Below are 18,897 nucleotides of genomic sequence, written 5' to 3'. Positions count from 1 at the left end.
ACAAACTTTAACCACAAAACATTTTACAAAAAATCCCAAGTAAATTAGGAACTTTAAGTCATCTGGGAACGTGCCTGCTCAATCATTCCACAGCACCAGCTGCATTGCTAAGCCCCTAATGCCCCTAAACCACCTTGCTAGTGTTGGGTAGAGCTGCCAGACATGGTGAGGTCAGCCTTGGATTTGTGAATGAGAACAGGACAAATGTCAGAGGCAAACCTGAGAGGACAGGCTCTCCCCAGGGGAAGAAGTTAGGATGCAGGAGTCAACAGGTGCCATACACCCTTTGCTGGTAACAGTGAAAAACCTTATGTGCAACAGCACACTTTAAAAAGCAGTCTTACCTAGAAGGCACACAAGGTAGTGTGGTAAGTAAACAGCAAAAACTGTCTCCAAGCCTGTCTTGAAACACCCTGAAAGCAACAGCAGGACCAAAGTGCCTGGGGTGGAAGACACAGCAGTAACTGAGAATTGCCAATGGCCTAGGATGGACCACAGGGAGTAGCAGAGTCCCTGCAATGCATGGCAGCGCAGCAAGCTGACTCTGAGAAGCTTTCCCAAGTGTGCCTGGGCCTTTGTGCAGGCTGCCCCTTTGTACTTGTGTGTCCTTGGAGCAGATAACATGCTGTGGCTGGGGGCACTGGGCAGCTGCTGTCACTGCAGACTCCAGTCAGGCAGCACAGTGCTGTGTGGTACAACATCACACATGTGCCGTGCTCCACGCCAAGGCACGCGGGCTGCACTGACATCGCCTCAAGCTGTGGTGCAAATCTGGGTCACTTGGCAATCCCTGTCCCATGACCTTCATGGGAAGTTAAGATGGGAGCCCTCAGGCAAAAGAGAATCAAAAACCAGTATGCTGTCTCTCAAAGAAAGGGAAGTGTCTGTACAGTTGGGATACTGTTCCCTCTGTGGTGACAGAAGGCACTTCCTTCTTGAGAATGTCCTCCCCCACGGTGTGAGCAGGCAGTTTCAGGAGAGGCCTCTCCTTTGGCCAGCAGCAGATGGACTGTGGCAGTCCATTATATGCCTTGAGTGAGGCTGTGTGAAGCATAAGGGTTGTGGCCCGAGGTTATGGTGTCCCATCATCTGGGACACATGTTGGTAGCCTGGGAAAGCTACAGGCAGTGATGTCTGGTATGGCTGAGAGAGACCCTGTGAAGGATGCAAGAGAGAAAACCAGACTAGGGTAGGACTGCTGAAAGCTGACATGTAATGCAAATCTGATGAGCTCTCCCTTGGGGATGGCCCTTTCCATGGATCACAAAGGGGCCAAAACAATTAGTTCGAACATTTTAAAGGGCACATTATAAACATCTGAATTTAGGATAAAAAAAAGTCCCCCTTTGAAGGGTATCTTTGATGTAGACATTATATTACAGAACTTCATCTAAGACGAGAAAGCACCTCTACTGACAAACTTTGTCACATTCTCTTAGACCATTCTGGCTACAGCAAAAGTGTCATTAATTTAAGAGAGCTCACTGTGATCCAGATTGATGACTAATGTGATCACACAAGGTATGATTGATTAAACTAAAACTTAAATCTACTGTGTACTGGATTTTTTAAGAGCTTCAGAGGCCTTGGTATAAGAAGTCACATAAGACAAGACTGTACCGTTTGGTACAGATTTTTGAAGACCTTTTGTGTGACAGATCCATGCACACCTAATTTGGCAGGAACATTTTAAGGCCATTAGAATCCTTGTGCATAAAGTCATGAATAAAATCTTTTCACAAACCTTAAAGCCCAGAATGTATCAAACATGGGATAAAACTTCAAAGTGTCTCCATGCTCCACATTCAAAATGAAAGTAAGGGAAAGCCAGCTGCATACATGTGCATACAAACACATAACACAAAGTTAACATGTTCAAGGCACGGTTTAGAAGGAGAAAGCTAAACCTACAATTTAAATCAAGGAAAAAATTGTGGCAAGGCTGCAAATACTCTCTCTAAAATTTCTCTGCTTTGCCTGCAGTAATGTCTTCATGCATTCCAAATATGCAAATAGACATCATTTAATTATACCTCCCATATATGAAATCTGTGATATTGCCATAAAAGATAACATAAATCTTCACATTCAGCGGCCTTATCAGCACATTCCTGTTTAAAAAAAAAAAAAAAGCTAAGAACTTATCCCTAGCTAAAGCAATTCTGCTCAGTCCTAGAAAGCACTTCTAGCACTCCACGTTTGAGGGAAAAAAAAAATATCCCCCCTCCAAACCTCTCCCTGCCTTCAAAGGCCAGGTGCCATTCATCTTTTCCATACTCTGTTACTTTTCCAGGCCTGCCCAGAAAGAAATGGGAATCATGGGCATTTGTGGATCTGTCAAATCTCTGTAGCTACTAAATGATGCATAAGAAAAAGCTCTGCTCTCTCACCAAATCATTCAGAGGAGACTAGAGCATATCTGAGTGCAATGTGATCCTGCTTCTGCTCCTACTTCAAACAGAGTTAGTGGACTATGATGTCTGTTCCTACCAAGTGCCAGGGCCAGAACACCATCTCTGCTATGTGAATAATATCACACAACTGGGAGCAATAGCTTTGCTCATTTTCACCTGTAAACTATATGACTACGCTTTGTTAACAATAGCCATATTTGAATTTTCTCTAAAATTAGCCATAATGTGTTCAATTAGTACAGGCTAGGTCTATCAAAGTTCTCAGTATGCATTGTTTTGGTGTTCTTTCATGTACGTATTGACGTGAAATTTTTTTGCCTGAGCTACATAATTGATCCTGTGGGCCAGTCACCCTGAAATTTGTTTGCTTCAGTCAAGGAGAGGTGTGGACACTTACCAGAGTCCAGGTGTACACCTTTTTCATAGAGCATCAGCAGGGGCTGAAAACTTGTGCATGGTATAGTTGCAGTCTCCTCTGATACTACTTGTCTTCCTGTAGCATGTAAGACAATTTTCTTTGCTCTTGTAAGAGAAGAGAGTTTTCACAGAAGTGATTCCAGCATCCTATATCTCCCAACACTGATTATGAACCAGCCCGGCAGGGAATAGTTTCAGGCTGTGGCCACTTCTAGGCTTCAGTTTCCTGAGAACTACTAAATAGTATGATGGGTATGATGACAAGCTAGTGCCTTGGTTTACTACCAAAGAATGAGCAGAAAAACTGAAGAGAAGCATGCAGTTTAAATGATCAGGACAGCTTCATATAGCACATTCAGACTGGTAACACAAAACAAATGTGCTGTGAGCTCTGTGTGCCTAACAGATTGCAGACTTGTCTAACCTGCTAAACCAAGGCAGACGGTGGGAAAAGGTTTCTTAAAACACTTGTATTTTTAATGAAATGTATGAAAGAGTTCTCCATTCACCAACTTTTATGATGCAAGTGGAAGAATTCAGATAAAAGCCCAGAAACTTATACCTTATCCAAGAAAAAAGTGAGTCAGGAGAAAGTTGAAGATGCTATACAAAATGGAAGAGTAAGCAGTACTGAAAGAACAAAATCATAATTTTTGAATTTGCATGTGATTTTTATCAAGCAGTGTAGGCAGCTAATTAGTACAATCAGTGCTTTCTTAATTCCTCTTCAGTTATTCATTAAATAAATGGAGACTGGGTCACTGCAACACAATTAATTTTCTCCATACTTAATATATAAAATGTGACTAGTTTGAAAAGCCCTGAGCTCTTGTCTTTGAGAAGGGTAAGGGGAGGAGCCAAAGGAATTGATGAGAGTAATCTTAATCTGTGTAGTGATGCAGAAGCTACATGGATACTTTATGATATTCAAGATCAAAATTTTTGAAAATTACAACAAGAGTAGCTCACCTACCACTGGACATGCAGCTAACACAACCAAAATACTTCAGAACCTCTGAAGGAACATATGACCAGTGAAGCTCACTGGGTGGGTTTGTAACAAGGCTGGTTAGTTGGACAGTATCAGTTGTATGCCACTAAACCATGTTAGACTGTACAAACAGTCTGTTGTTATAAAGGAAAATATGTAGAGAGACACAGCAAGAGATCTGCTGCCATAGAAACAGATGTAGCTGCTAGATGTGCTGCATCATTGCTACACTGAGGAAAAAACATGGATCAGCAGTACACCACAGACTACATCTAACTTGCTTTGTTCAATCAGAATTTAAAATCTGAAACATAAATTATAATCAGTTATTATTTATAATATAATGTAGCAGCACAGGCTTAGCATACTTTCTACCAGGACTTAATAAATAGTGGAAAACTGGAATGAAAACTAAAAATTAAGGAAAAAATATAATTCAGAAGTTTTAATCTGATGTTCATAGTGGTTTTGCATTCTCAGAAAAATTAAAAAAGTTATAGTGCCTCATAGTTCATTTCTTATCCAGATATTTCTCCTATACCAGTTAAAGAGTGCTTTACTTTTGCAGTGTTTGCTCCTAAATTCTAGAAAATGAAGTTGAAATTACATATTTCTAATCCATCTCTCCTATTCCAGTTGATGGTGTTTTCTTGTACATGAGGAATCTAACTGCCAGAAACATACTCTGCAAGAGTGCCCATTCCATCTTGTATTACACCCAGTCTTGTTCCAGCCTTGTAGTGAGCTAAGAAAATTAAGAAATTAAGATTTTAACTAAAATAAGAGCAGCTTATGAGAAAAAATTAAGTAAAAGAAATGAAAAAGTATTTAAGATAGAAGCAATGTAGGACTAAGTGCTTAGTTAAGGCAAGCCTATACAGGTCCTGCTTGCAAAGGGAATACAATGTAGCCAACAATTGCCAAAATGAAGTGAATGGTCCAAGAATGTATATTTCATTCCACTTGTGTTAAACTGTATTTGTAGGAGACAAGAAGGCTGGACTATTGTGAAAAAGAAAGAACTGTGTCTACACCTGAGAGCAAGGGATCTGAACTATGTGCAAGAGAACCAGGAGAGCTGCCAATAGGACACAGCTGAAAAGTTCAAGCCCGAGGAAAAGGAAGATTTCATTAAAAAGACCCCAGACCCATGTCAAAAGAAGAACAGAGCATGCTCAGAGAGGTGTGGAGCTCATTACCATAGGAGACGAGAGCAGGGGGAGTCAGGCAAGGAATATAGTATGAGTACACTATATTATTATATACAATGAGTATAGCTGTACTGTGTAATGCTATGCATATGTAATACTTTGGGGAATAAACAGGGAATGAGGGGCAGTGGGGGGCATGCACGTTTTTGGGGGATGACTCCATCATGTCAGCTGGCCATAATAAACATATCCTCCTTAACTTAAAATAGAGTCCTTTGCCCTTGATTTTATTGCTTCAGTAGAGACTTAACCAGTCTGTTTCACCTACAGTGCAACTGCTTTATGCGGAATCAATGAACATTTTCAACAAATAAAAATAAGCTGCTGTCTAAATTCTGACTGCAGAAACAGGACTTTACAGTTTACTTTTAGAAAAATTATGATGACAACAGTTCAAGGCTGAAATGTTATTTCTCTGTAGTCAGTATCTCATTATTCATAATTCCCTAGAAAAGTGCAAATGTATTTCTGCTTTTAAATTATGGCAACATGGAGCTTTGGATTATCCAGAAAGAGTTTAGCACTGATATATAGCTGATAAATTGAATTCTGAGTCCACCTGATTCTCACTTCTTAAAAGATTGGACTACATAAAACAAAGTAGTCATATAATAAATTACAGGCAGAGATGTAATATCTGTTATGTGTATAATATTTAGGGCACAAGGATGACATTTGGTAGATGCCATAATCTGCAACTGTATTAATCTTTACTGAGTGCTGCCAGTTCCTGGTAGAATTCTGATGTTATCATGTAAATAGGAAAAAAATTGTATGTTGGAAAATTATTCCATTTTTCTCTCTTCTGTGAGACAAAAATAAAGCGCTCCATTTAAATGCACTCCTACATGGTTTTCACTGCATAATGGTACTCTGTGGCAGCAGCTTGCATAGTAATGCTGCTTTCTACTAAAAAGTATGAATTGACCTTATGTAAACTGCAGTAATTGTTTCCTGCATAAATGAAAAGATCCTTCATTTATCCAGAAGAGGAAATTCAATTGAACTGAGGTGCTGTGAATCCCTAAGTTCAGATATTTGCCCTATTTACATGTCTCTGGTGCCAATACCATGGAACAACCTATGCAAGCAGAAGCTTCTGGATATGCACATCACAGATCTATCACTTAAGCATAAAAGTGTTGAAAGTACTTTATGTCTTTTTAGCATATACTTTCCAAACACATATTTTTAGATGTTTTACTGAGCATCTAGTTGATTATATTGTCTCTTCACTGAACACAAAGTTCAAATCTATGTCTTCTACTACCAAGTGCCTGAAAGGGGTCTTAAGATAAAAACACTTTTATTCAGATTGGCCTTGTTTTTACTCCTTGAGAGCGCTTGATATATATCAGAGTAATGAGTGCTAGTGCTTATTAAGAAGATAAGACAAAAGGACAGAGGATTTTTATATTGTATGCTTTTTCTTTTCCAACTGTGATATACATCACCTTAAAAAATATTTGAAACCTAGAGGTTTTTTGGGACAGTGAAGAGTCAATTACAATAAACAAGATCCTTTAGCTGTCATAGTGAATGTTATAAATTTCTGGAACTCTATGTGTTAACTAACATAATCAGTCTTTTCAGTATCTGAAGTCCACTGGAACCAAATCAATCTTCAGGAAATTTATACCATCAAGATGAAATAACCTTGTATGTTTGAAAACTAGCAGGAAATTTTTCTAACTGTTGCTACGACTTCCCAGCCCAGGTAAGCAATCATAATGTCAAAATATGGCACACTCATAGATGCATATATGATTGATGGGAGGATTAAATTAATTTCTAAACAATTTTTAAAAATAGAAAGAAATGTTCCCTTGATTTTGCCAGAATTATTTGGTAACTGCCAGTAAGAAAATCGTTGCATTATCCTTAGTATGACTGTATGCATAGTATGCAGCCCTGGCTATGCTTGGTCCAGCATAAATAGCCTGTGTGAGGCTTTGGACTTTGAAAATTGTTAGCAGTAAAAGCCTGGGAAATTTTAAACCTGGAATAGTAGTAGCAGCAGGGTCCGTGATTAACCAGCATGACAAGAATATGGACAGAATATGAACAAGAGGGGAAGACAATGAGTTGTGGAAACCTTTGCTGTCTCCAGTTTTTTCCATTCTCCTTTAATGTTCTTAGAAAAGTGGAAATCCACGTATTTTCAGATTTTATAGCACCTATTATTCCTCACTGTAGTATTAATGCCATGTCCTGGTACCCTCTCTTGTTTCCTCACAAAAACTACTTTCATTCAACAATTCAACAGGTTGTTTTCACCCACTTCTTCCTTTTTACCACACCGTTACTTTTCTTTCTCCTTAGATTGTGTGCATCCTGGGAAGTACAATCTCTTCCTGTGTTTGCCATTACACAGTGAGAAAGATCATGACAGTAAGCTGTATAGATGGCCAAAATATGGATGTTCAAAGGTGACCCCAGAGGCTAATCTTGGCAGACAGGACTCCAGGGAGGGTTCTGTATCACCCAACACAAACTGCTACACCACAGCCCATGGAGACACTCCCAGGACCTGCTGTATTGGCAGCATGAATCACTGACAGCATTGTGCCCCTTTTTTTTCTTTTTCTACAGAAACAAAAGCTGACTGACACACACTTCTAGAGTTCTCATACTTTTACAAGGTACCTATTTTTATTGCTCTTCATTCCTTCTCTCTCTTCTAAGAAAGAGCAAAAATATTTTACAGGAGCAAAGTGCACAGTGCAGTACCAGCACATTTAGTTTTCAGAATAGGAGTGTCTTCCAAAGCAAATCAAATAATCAGCACTAACAAATCCATCAAATCAAGCAGTGGCTAATTATTAACCCACACCAACAAACTAAAGCAGAAGCATTTCAGCTCTCCCCTTAGTGTAAAAATTCAAAACTGTGGAAAGAGAAATGTTCTAGCTGGAACCTCACAAATGTCCTAACCCCATTTCTCACCAATCTGTCTTTCCTGCCTGTCAAATCCAATTGACTGACAAGCAATTTGTATAAGGCTTTGTACTATGAAAGCTCCAGTAATTCCTTCTTTAAAAAGCCTTTCACTCCTGCTCACTGTAAGAGGTGAAAAAACGTGTCTGTGTGAAGAAAACAAGCAAATTTGTCAGAAAGGAACCCATCGACTCCCATTAGCACTACTCTTGGGTATGGCAGCTGGGATGGACCAAAGGCCATAACTGGCAACTTATTGTTTTACTTCATCTCTCAAGAGATAGTGATGAGATCTTATTGGCCCAATTAGCATCCAAGTCCTATCAGACTCTTTTAGATCAGATTAATCAAGATTGTTTGCTTAGATGAAGGTACAGAGCTAAAGAATACTGAGAATGACACACTTCGTGACATGAATTGGTCATTTCTTCAAGGAAGAGGAAGGATTATTTCTCTCTCTCCTTTTCCCTAGCAACCGTGAAATTTTTGGGTTCTTTTTCACTTACAGAAGAGCCTTGATTTCAGGATTGCCAGAAAATAGAAGCATCTGCTTGTAACCAAGGCATTTTCTGAATAGCACAATACCTTCGGTTAAAGCTTTTTAGACCTTATGTCTTATTATGGCAATTATTTCAGCTAAAAGGAAATTACAGTGCCTGAGGTATGGGAAGGCTTTCATCACACCATGGAATGCTCATATTGTAATCCATCCCTAGAGATTACAATAGAGAGAACTTGCTTGACAAATACTATAAATGGGAGCTTCTATAAGAGGATAAATAATTACTCATCTGCTGATCAATTCTGACAGATCATCTTTCCTATGCAGCTTGAGTGAAAAAAATAATCAGAAAGTCCTTGATCTGTTAATGGGCTAATAGCACTCTAAATCCAAACTACCTTGAAAAACAGTGACAGCTTTAAAATGTTATTTTACAGTTTTTCCTTTTTCTGTGAAGTAGTATCACTGAACTCCATGCATCATATTGGTATTGTACTGGGGGTGTTTCAGTTTGGCTGTGTGGTTTTTTATAATTTTTCACTTAATTAATGTTTAACAGGTTATTTTCATTCCCACTAACTTCAGCTTAAATTCTCAAGTAGTGCTTTTTGTCAGGGTGGTTGACCAATGTGTTAGATTGAGTTAAATGAACAAACATTTGTTACCTAAATTAATATACAAAATTTCTTACCAACTGCTACATTTGTTCTTTAAGTCAGAGTCATTTTGTGTCAAAAGGACAAGCAAGTAATAAGAAGGAAAAAGGAAAAAAAACACCTCTGCAACCTCCAAGTATAATCCCATCACGCAATCATTGCTGGAGACTTCAAACCAAGAATGTCAGCCAGTCACATTCCTAAGAGAGACTGAAGAAATTTCTAGGCAAGGCACTCAGGTGACTATACAAGCACATGTCATTAAAAAGAACCCAGAAGTAGAAACAGATACAATTTCCACAGCTTCTTTACTTCTGCCCAGACAACTTGCAGAGACAGGTGGTGACTAGTGCTGAAGAGGAATGACAGAAGTATTCCTCCTTTTCTGCCAGACCAATTATTTTATAATCATTGTGCTGCTGAGAGCTTGGGGCCTGCTGTGGTAGTAGATCTGAAAAATCAGAATAACACATCTCTAGTATGCAAAGGGGTAATGATTTTCAAAAGATTTAAAAATGCATGAATGTCTAACAACCTGCATCCTGAAAGTCTTCCACTGAATCCATTGGGGGAGGTAGCAGCAAAGTAATAAAAATTTTAACCATGTATGATGGTCACATTTTTTTAAGATATTTATAGATATTTTGTGGAAAAGACTACGGCTTGGGTTTTTTACCATTTTGCCGTGAAATGAAACATATAAAATAAAATTAAAATGAACCCTCCATGACAGATCTCTGAAGCATAATGATGCTAAAAATAAAATGTTACCAGGGAAACCAAATGGAACTGAAATTAGCGATAGGGCCTGATCTAAAGACACTGAAATAAAATGAGAACAGGATCAAATTCCACTGAAGAAAATAAATCAAAAGTAAAACAGTCCTTCAACAGCAAAAGCTTTATTCTGGTAGTATCTCTGGTTATAAACTAAAACCAATATAAGACTCCTAGAATGGCTTTTTCCAATGGTCTGAGTGTCCTCATACAGGGCTGTGTGTGTGTGTACAAGACTCTACATCTACAAGACAACACCTACTGAGCACCAATAGACTACAAGGGGTCCCCTGCCTGCACTGCACTGATTTCTCCCTTAGCATAAGAGCTAGTAACTTGAGTCAGCTTTACATAACTAAAATTTCATCTGTTCTATCACTTATGTTGGCAACTCTTCCATCTTATGTTTTTAAACTCCTTTCTGAGAAACTTAAAAGGTGGAAAATTATTCAAGATACATTTCATTAAGAGTCTAGATACTCTAATTTCAGCATACAGACACATGCATTCATAAGGAGCATAGAGTCACCTACCACAAAGTAAAAATCCCTGAACTTCTCTATTTCTGAAAATGTTAGTCTTCTGCTGTAAAATGGCCAAATAGCTATTTTCAGACAGAATAGATTACTTCAGGACTAAATTATTTACAGAGAAGTACAATGACTCCAGACTTGACATCTCCATCCTACATTTGTTAATTTTATCACCAAGCTCGAGTTTATTTCCTCACTTCACCCACAACTTCACTGTGGTATTGATATCATATGTCTCTGCCACAATATCCATTCTTACCCAGTGGTGGCAGGAAGGCTCCCCTGTTTGTATTATTGCCCTTCAATTACAGAAATCTTAATGTTTACATCCACCTTCAAAAGAGAAAAAGATTAATTGTCACCAAAGCAACTACCTGGCAGCTGAGCATTATTTTCTCTAAGGCATTATTGTTTTTTTTCTGAAATGGGACAGTTTCACAGTATAGGTGATAATCAGTGATTTTTAATGGTTATTAATTTTACTGATTTTTGGTTCTTGGTCCAGATTTATACTGGATATATATCTATATATGTCTATATATATCTATATCTATATCTATATCTATATCTATATCTATATCTATATCTATATCTATATAGGTATACATATATATATATATATATATATATATCAAACCCAAAGATAGATCAATATTATTTGTAATATTAATCATCTGTTCAGGGTTGTAATTGGGAGCTAAAACTTTTAAGTTGATGCCCCAGGGTTCATAAACAAATTTGCAAACTCAATGATGGATACTTGACTGCAGAAAATTATAATGACCCATAGTTCACATTTACATAGGGAAACACATATATATATATGTATAAATGGAAATTTTACAGTTATTTGTATATCAAATTAAATTCAGTTATTAAATGTCATCAGCCTTTTATTTTTTTTCCTTCTATATATTAAACTTATTGTAGATGACTACAGGGCATTTCCTTTGAGTGGTAACTCCCATCTATATGCCCTGGTCCAACATATACAAACTACATAAAAATAGATGGTCTTACATTAATTTTAATAATTTCCAGACCTTCCCCAAAACAGCGCATATGTAAAACTGTAAGGCCTATAACCCCCTAAAGTCTTTTAAGAATACTGTAAGCTTACCTTCTCAATAGCTTATTGCTCATAATTGCAATGCAAACTTTTATTTTTACTCACTCTTACATAACACTGGCTTTTCAGTAAACAGTGCTGTTGAGCAATGTCAAAGTTTGAGGACCTGGCCTAGATTCAGCCTCTCTAAGAACAGGTCATAGAAGAAGGGCACATCAAACTGGGTTCCCGTGACTTTTTTGGGAAATATAAGCAGTTCCACCTGGCTCGGGTTCATTTTTGTACAATCAGAGTAGCAGGTCACCTGCCTCAAATTCATAAAATCAGCCTTTAATTTTCAAGGGCACACAAGGATCTGCATTTGAAAGTAGTCATCTGATGTTTGGCTTCCTGACTCCACTGCAAGTGGCTGTGTTGAATAAAAAACCCCAGAGAGATACAACTCACTGATATCCAATGATTAGCTTTTTCTAACAGAGATATACCTGAATTTCCCAAACTTATTATTGCAAGTAGGATTGCACCAACTGAAACAAAGTCCTTCATTGACTCATTTAGACTGGAAAGGACATCTGAGTCCAAGCATTAACCCCTCACTGCCAAAGCCACTAACCAAACCATACACATAAGTGCCACATCTATACATCTTTTAAATATTTCCAGGGGTGGTACCACAACCACTGCCCTAGGCAGTTAGTTCCAACCCCTTCAGTGTTGCAATTCTCCTTCCGGAAGGATTGCAACACTTCAGTGAAGAAATTTTTCCAAATATCAACTCTAAACCTCCTCTGGTGCAATTTGAGTCCATTTCCTGTCATCCTATTGCTTGTTACTTGGGACAAGTGACAGACACCTACCCAGCTCCATTCAGATACTTGTAGAGAGCAATAAGGTCTCCCATGAACCTCCCTTTCCTCCAGCCTGAACAGCTGTAATTCCCTCTGCTGCTTATCATCAGACTTGTGCGTCCCTAGCTCTGTTATCCTTCTGTGGAAGCTCTCCAGCACCTCGATGCCTTTCTTGAAGTGATGGGCCCAAAATTGGACACAACAGTCAAGGTGTGGCCTCACCAATGCCATTTACAGGGGGACAATCCCTGCCCTGGTCCCGCTGACCACACTATGCCTGACACAAGCCAGGATGTCCCTGGCCTTCTTGGCCACCTGGGCACACTGCTAGCTGTTGTCCTGCCCCATGATGCTCCCAGATTTGGTGTCCACACTGGGCACCTGAACAGCAAAGGTCCATCACACTACCTTTCTTTTAAGTGACCCCTGTCCTTTTAGTTATATGCTGAACCCAAAGAAGGAGTGGCCTTGATGGCAGACACCCAGGTCTGCCATTGTCACAAGGAAAGTTAATATGTCATCTTCATGTCAAGGCGTATTAAAAAAGAAAATGTACACCTTTGTTTTTGATGATTTTTGATGTGTAAATGAGTATAGCAGTGACACATCTATGTTTTATTTATAAGACATAAACAGAATTAATCTTGAGAGTTATTCTAAAGCATTTTGTTGAAGTGGGTGGTCTACTATCATGTTATAGAACACAGAATAGCAACATTTACCTTAAAAAGTTCACTTGGAATGGCATCAGGATTTAAAATAGCAAACCTCTGGCTCAAATGATTCCACTAACAGCTCATTTGTTATTTCAGTGTGAACAGAGTTAATTTCTCTTGTAAAAACTTTATTTAGAAAAACAAATGTTCAGAGAAGCAGAATTGATTCAAAATAGAAACATTCCCAGTTGTAGTTTAGAGCTTAGATGTTTACTAGTTTTCTTGTTACTCATTTATTATTATTTTTAGATATTATTTTATATATATAATCTTCATTATTTCAAACATTAACTCAGTCTAGATGATATTCAAGCATCTTGCAGACTTTTACTACCCTGAATGGGAATGCAGCTGCTGAATATGTCAACGAAGCCAAGTGGCAGCAGCTGTCTAGATTCCACTCCTGGAAAAGGCTACTGGAAAAGGTGGTTTATCAGAAAGAAAGAAAAAAATCCCATGATACCCAGGTTTTATTCTCCAAATCATTTTTTTTTAAATCCTACACTTCAGTAGAGTGGAAAAAGAAAGCTTACTGAACCTGACAAAAGCAGATTTCTGATTGAGATCAAAGCAAATGTACAGTCAGACTTGGAAGAGCTTTTCCTCTGCCAATGAGCTCACTTGATAATGGAAATATCTCCTGTATGTTCAGAAAATCTGAAGAAAAAGAGCTGATTTCTGAAGCAGACTGGACAGTTTGAGAAAGGCATTGGTTGCTTGTTGAAAATCTCTCTTTCTATGCAGCACTGTAGCAGCAGCCTGGCTGGTTGCAGGACAGACAGACAGCTGGATATCCACCTGCAGACTGAAATAATTATACCACCAAGGATTTCTGACAACAGCACAATACAAAAACCATTAAAAAAAATGTACCCTCCTACAGTTGTACCAACACATTTTCATAGATGCTTTAACTGAAATGTAAGCCTGGCAATAAAGCACCCCCAGTGTTTGTGATTACCAGCTGCCTATTACCAGAGACATACATGACTCAACATTTCTTCAAATCCAGGACTCACCACCGCTTCTCAGTGTTCTCAATCTTGTAACTTGGTAAAACAAAGCCTAGGAAACTCTACCTTTGCCATCAGCTATGGCTGATACACTCTTCACACATCTAATGTACCATATTCAGATTTCCTGACATTCATCAAGTTCTTTGAGACTAAATAATCCTGTGTGTTTGTGTATCTTGAAATCAGGACTGAGTGGAGCTTCAAAATGAAAATTAAAAGTGGTACAAGAATGCTTATGATGCTAGAATGGCTTGATGGAGAAAAATATCTCACGATATGGAAGATGAAGCAGAAATATCAATACAATGATGTAAGAAAAATCTCAACTGCTGAACGGTTCAGAAGGTTATCAAACAACACCTTTGTGGTAATACACAAGGCCTGTTGCAAACTGGGTTTAATGCAGCCATGTTAAAGGACTGTGATTTCCTAAACCAGAGCCATCTTTAACAAGTATTTGATTTGAACCCTTGCAAAAACATCTACTCTACAATTTTCTGACATTTTTTATGCAATTAATTATCATCTACACTTTGGTCATGGATAAAACCTTTCTTCTTCGAAACATACAGCTCTGCTGCTCTTCCATTCTTGCTATTATTTTCTAAGAAAAGTGCAGCTGCCACTATGAATACATTAAGCTGATGTACATGAAACAGCTGTCCTTAAATACCTCATCACACCTCTCCATAGACAAGTATGGCATAAAGCCATATTGCTCTTTTTGTTCTTTTCATCCATGTCAGTTACAGATTAGCAAATTCATACAGACATTTTGTGATAAACCTGATGAATCTTGTTACTCTTGCAATAACTTTCACTTCAAAGTGCAATCGCAAAGCACCCAAAAGAGAGAAACTAGAAATAAAAATTAGCAAAGCAGACATACTTCGGCATGGTTCCTAATGGTTAAAAATGCAGACTCCTTTAGGATTACATCAAAAATATTAATGATAACTCCCCTTTTTTTTTCCAGATGAGACCTTGTTTACAGATTCTCCTGCAAGAAAGTCTCTGAAAGGCAAGTTGGGAAACACAAAATACTAAAAGTCTGAGTTTTACGTCTCATTTGAAGCAGTAACACAATAATAAAAGCATCCAAGTGCCTGAAAAATTAAGGATTTACAAGAAAATTTTGTTTAAAAGACAAAGAGTGATCAAAACATAAAGTAGATTAAAAGCAAATATAATCTGTCCATTTCTATGACTGCTAACATATAAAACAGAAATTGAAGAAATAGAGCAAATTTTTCTGCAAAAACAAAGTAAATATTTCTAAATCTTGTCTAGTATTTATCTATTCGGGGAATTTTCCCAAATTAGATAGATTTGACAGGAATCCAATCAGTTCCATTAGGAAAACATTAATGTGCCTGAAAATGTCCAAGAGAAACTATCCTAATCACAAATTTATAGAGCATGTCGCTATTCCAAATATCCATCTAAAATACACCAACAAATAATTTCATTGTTCATGACAATGTGTCAACAAAATTACACTTAGTAACAGATAAAAACACAGACTGCAACTGAAGGGGAATGCATCTGAATTCACCATTAGGAGGATGTGGCATATGCCCACCGCAGGCCTCATCCCACTCACAATGTAGGATGACCTTCGGATTCAGCTTTAACACATCCCTAATTAAATAAACTTAGAAATAAGGGAAGGGGGCAGAAAAAGGAAATGGGGGTTGCGGGTTACCCACAGATCTTTAAAGCTGAATAGAAGGTAGGGAAGAAAATGGACACAAAATCTTCCAGTCTCCTGCTCAGATCCAGTATGAAGACAACTAAAAGCAGTAATTTCCAAATGCATTTACAGCAACCCTGTAGGCATCTTTGTATTAAAGAAAATGAAACAAATAAAACAAAACAAAACAAAAAAAGGATTACAAGGAGAACATACAAAGATATGGAGATTTGAAGTTCTTACAGAAGTAATCTTTTAGTAACCTTCTACCTTGCTCTAGTTGACATAATCACTATTAGCTACTGTCAGTGCAGAATACTGATTTCATGTGGGTTAACATGTCCTGCATCAATGTTATTTATGTCCTCTTTCTTCCTTTTAATTTTTTGAAGATGTTTCAGAATTGATTACACATGGCAAGAATTTAATGAGACACTTTGTATCTTCATCATAGGTTTGTACCTTAAAATCACATCTGTTATGGGACTAATTTCAGCTGTTATAACTACAAAACTCAACATTTGTCATCTTTTAACTGACCTTGGTTATGATTAAAATGGTTTCTAACTGTAATTAGATAGTGATAAAAATATTTTATGTTTATATTTTATGTGTTTTCACAACGGATTGATTGAAAACACACCTGCTTTGTCCTCTACATAGTAGAAAAACCAAAGCAAGGCATCAATCTTATACAACTGCTGAAAAAGTTTCTCTCCTGGACTTTTTTACTTCTCTGTCCATCTATTCCATCTTCATGGCCACCAGGTTCATTCTAACCCCTTGCTTATGCTGGTAATGTCGATTCCAAGAGTCAGAACTTTAATTTCTAGAATATAGTTTTCAGATGGGTTGCCATTCAATAGAAAGAACCAGCTATCATTTATGGTTCCCACTTCCTAGCAGAATATCCCCGCACCATAATGTGAGAATGAAGATTTCTGTCTCTTTCTCTTCAACACACTAGATTTTTTCTTGCTTTCCAACAGTTAATGTCACACTCAATTCACTAAAAGCTTCAGACAAAACTATTCATAACTATTCATTATTCATATTCTTTCTTTGGCAAAAAATTAATCAAATTTAACTCATGCTGCTCACCTACATTATGCATTACAAAAAATCCCCAAGACAACAAGTTTAATATATTGGGGGATGGGGAGGAGATGGGCAGGTTCACTGAAAACTTTTTCATTGTTTACTTGGGGTAATTTCTTGTATTTTTCTTTTGCAGTTAGAATAGCACATATTCTGTTCAGTTCTAAATAAAACAGGCAGTAAGGTTAGTTATTTATTTGGCATATCAGATGGCTAATTTATATACGAAATGTAATTTGTAAAGCTTTTTAAGCACTTCCAGAAGCTTACATAGATTCCATAATGTATTTCAATGGATCTCAACCATAAGGGACAGACTAGGGCCCACACACAGGTATAAACAGGATACTGTGAAATTATATACAGAGGTAGTCAGGCATAACCAGAAAATTATTAATAGATACAATTTTCTTCCATCAGTAGTAAAACTCCAAGTAGCTTCAGTTAAAGCAGCATGTCTGGAAAATCAGGACCAGAAGAGTACTGAACATCATTTAGATATGTCTCCATCCATACTTTTCCCTTGAAAAATGGAAGTGCAGGTATGACTTGAGTATTTTGAACTGCTGTAGTCTGTTGTTCACTGTCCTTTGTCAGAGCATGCGAGTTACTCATAGGTACAACAGTATCTCACCTAAAATTTAGAATTTACTCAGTTAACAAGAAACTGTAGTGCCCAGGATGTAGGTGCTGATAACCAACATTCAGCTGTAAGGTGATTTACATTAAGAAAAAAATAAATTCAAATATAATTTTGTATATCACCTATGTTCTCTGTATTGCCAAAATGGGGAAGTAATAATAATTATAATACACAGCCTCTAAACAACAAGTGAAGTGATTATCCTTTTTCCTACACTTTGTACAGGTCCTTTCACTGTCACACAGAAGCCATCAACAGTAACTGACACAGATTTTGTACAAAATTTTTACAAATGACCCCAAAAATTACATTAGAAATCCAGATGCAATGTCTGTGGGAACATCAAGATTTTCAATACTTCAATATTCCTCTCCAAAAATTTACATTCAAAATTGTGTCCAGTACTTTATGCATGCAGTTATTTAAACTGTCATATGAAACCTCAGATTTGCTGAAAGAGATTTTTAATACCTTCTCTTCAGCCTTCTACAGTAAGAAGTATTATTTGCAGTCTTTCCTGCAAACAATAACACTAAAAGCACAGGGCTGACAGCTCGGTAAGAGTAGGTGCCTGTCATATGCAATGACAGATAGTCATCCATCCACCCATCTATAATGATGGAGCCTAAAATTATTATTTTTAAAAATCATTTGGTGTTCTTAATATGTCTTTCAGAGAATGAACCATAATTTCAAGAAACCCTTAATGTTAAGAACCAATTGAAACAGAATTCTTTACAGTATACAACTTTTTTCAATTTCATTTGAAAAGCCAGAACTTCAAGAAAGCAGACATTTTCCATTTGCTTTTATGAGCCTAAAATGTGTTTTTTCTTCTTCATAACCATAGGAGTGATCAGAGCTAAATACTATATTATGTTGGCCTGTCTAAAGAACCTTGATTATTTCCATCAAAGTCACTGTGAAAAGGTACATGTAATTAACAGCCAAGCTGTTCAACATTAATATTAAGCTACAGTGGTTTTGATCTGATTCTTTGCCCATAAAAGAACTAACAAAGGCCCCCCAAAGGGCACAGGATCACCTTAATAAAGTAAGAAAAACTTTTAAAGAAGTGTGCTGTCTTCAGTCTAAGTTGTCACAGACAAAGTATCTGATCCTAAAATATAATTGTGTTTGGGATATTTGTCTTTATGACAATGGATGGATAAACTCAAAAATTCTCTCTGTGAGGGGAATAAATATTCTGATCATGACTTCAGTAACATTAAAAAAATAACATTTCTTTTAGAAGAAGCGAGAGCGTTAACACAAAGAATAATATAAGCCAAATTTTAGGAGCAAGACTGAAGAGGAGAGTACTTGGGCACTTAAAGGCCAAGGAAAAGGAATCTCAATTCCCTAGGAAAAAAATA

The 18,897-nt window shown here is 37.4% G+C and overlaps 1 protein-coding gene across 8 annotated transcripts in view; it reads right to left on the bottom strand.

Annotated features, from left to right (window-relative positions):
• FRRS1 (ferric chelate reductase 1) overlaps nucleotides 1–18,897 on the bottom strand; it is a 157,196-nt gene that overhangs the window by 27,889 nt on the left and 110,410 nt on the right. The gene's annotated exons all lie outside the window — the stretch shown is intronic.

The sequence above is a fragment of the Cyanistes caeruleus genome, chromosome 9 (assembly GCF_971803275.1).
Source record: "Cyanistes caeruleus chromosome 9, bCyaCae1.hap1.1, whole genome shotgun sequence".
NCBI lineage: Eukaryota > Metazoa > Chordata > Aves > Passeriformes > Paridae > Cyanistes > Cyanistes caeruleus.
The sequence above is the reverse complement of the archived record's forward strand: the minus strand, read 5'-3'. Positions and strand labels throughout refer to the sequence as shown.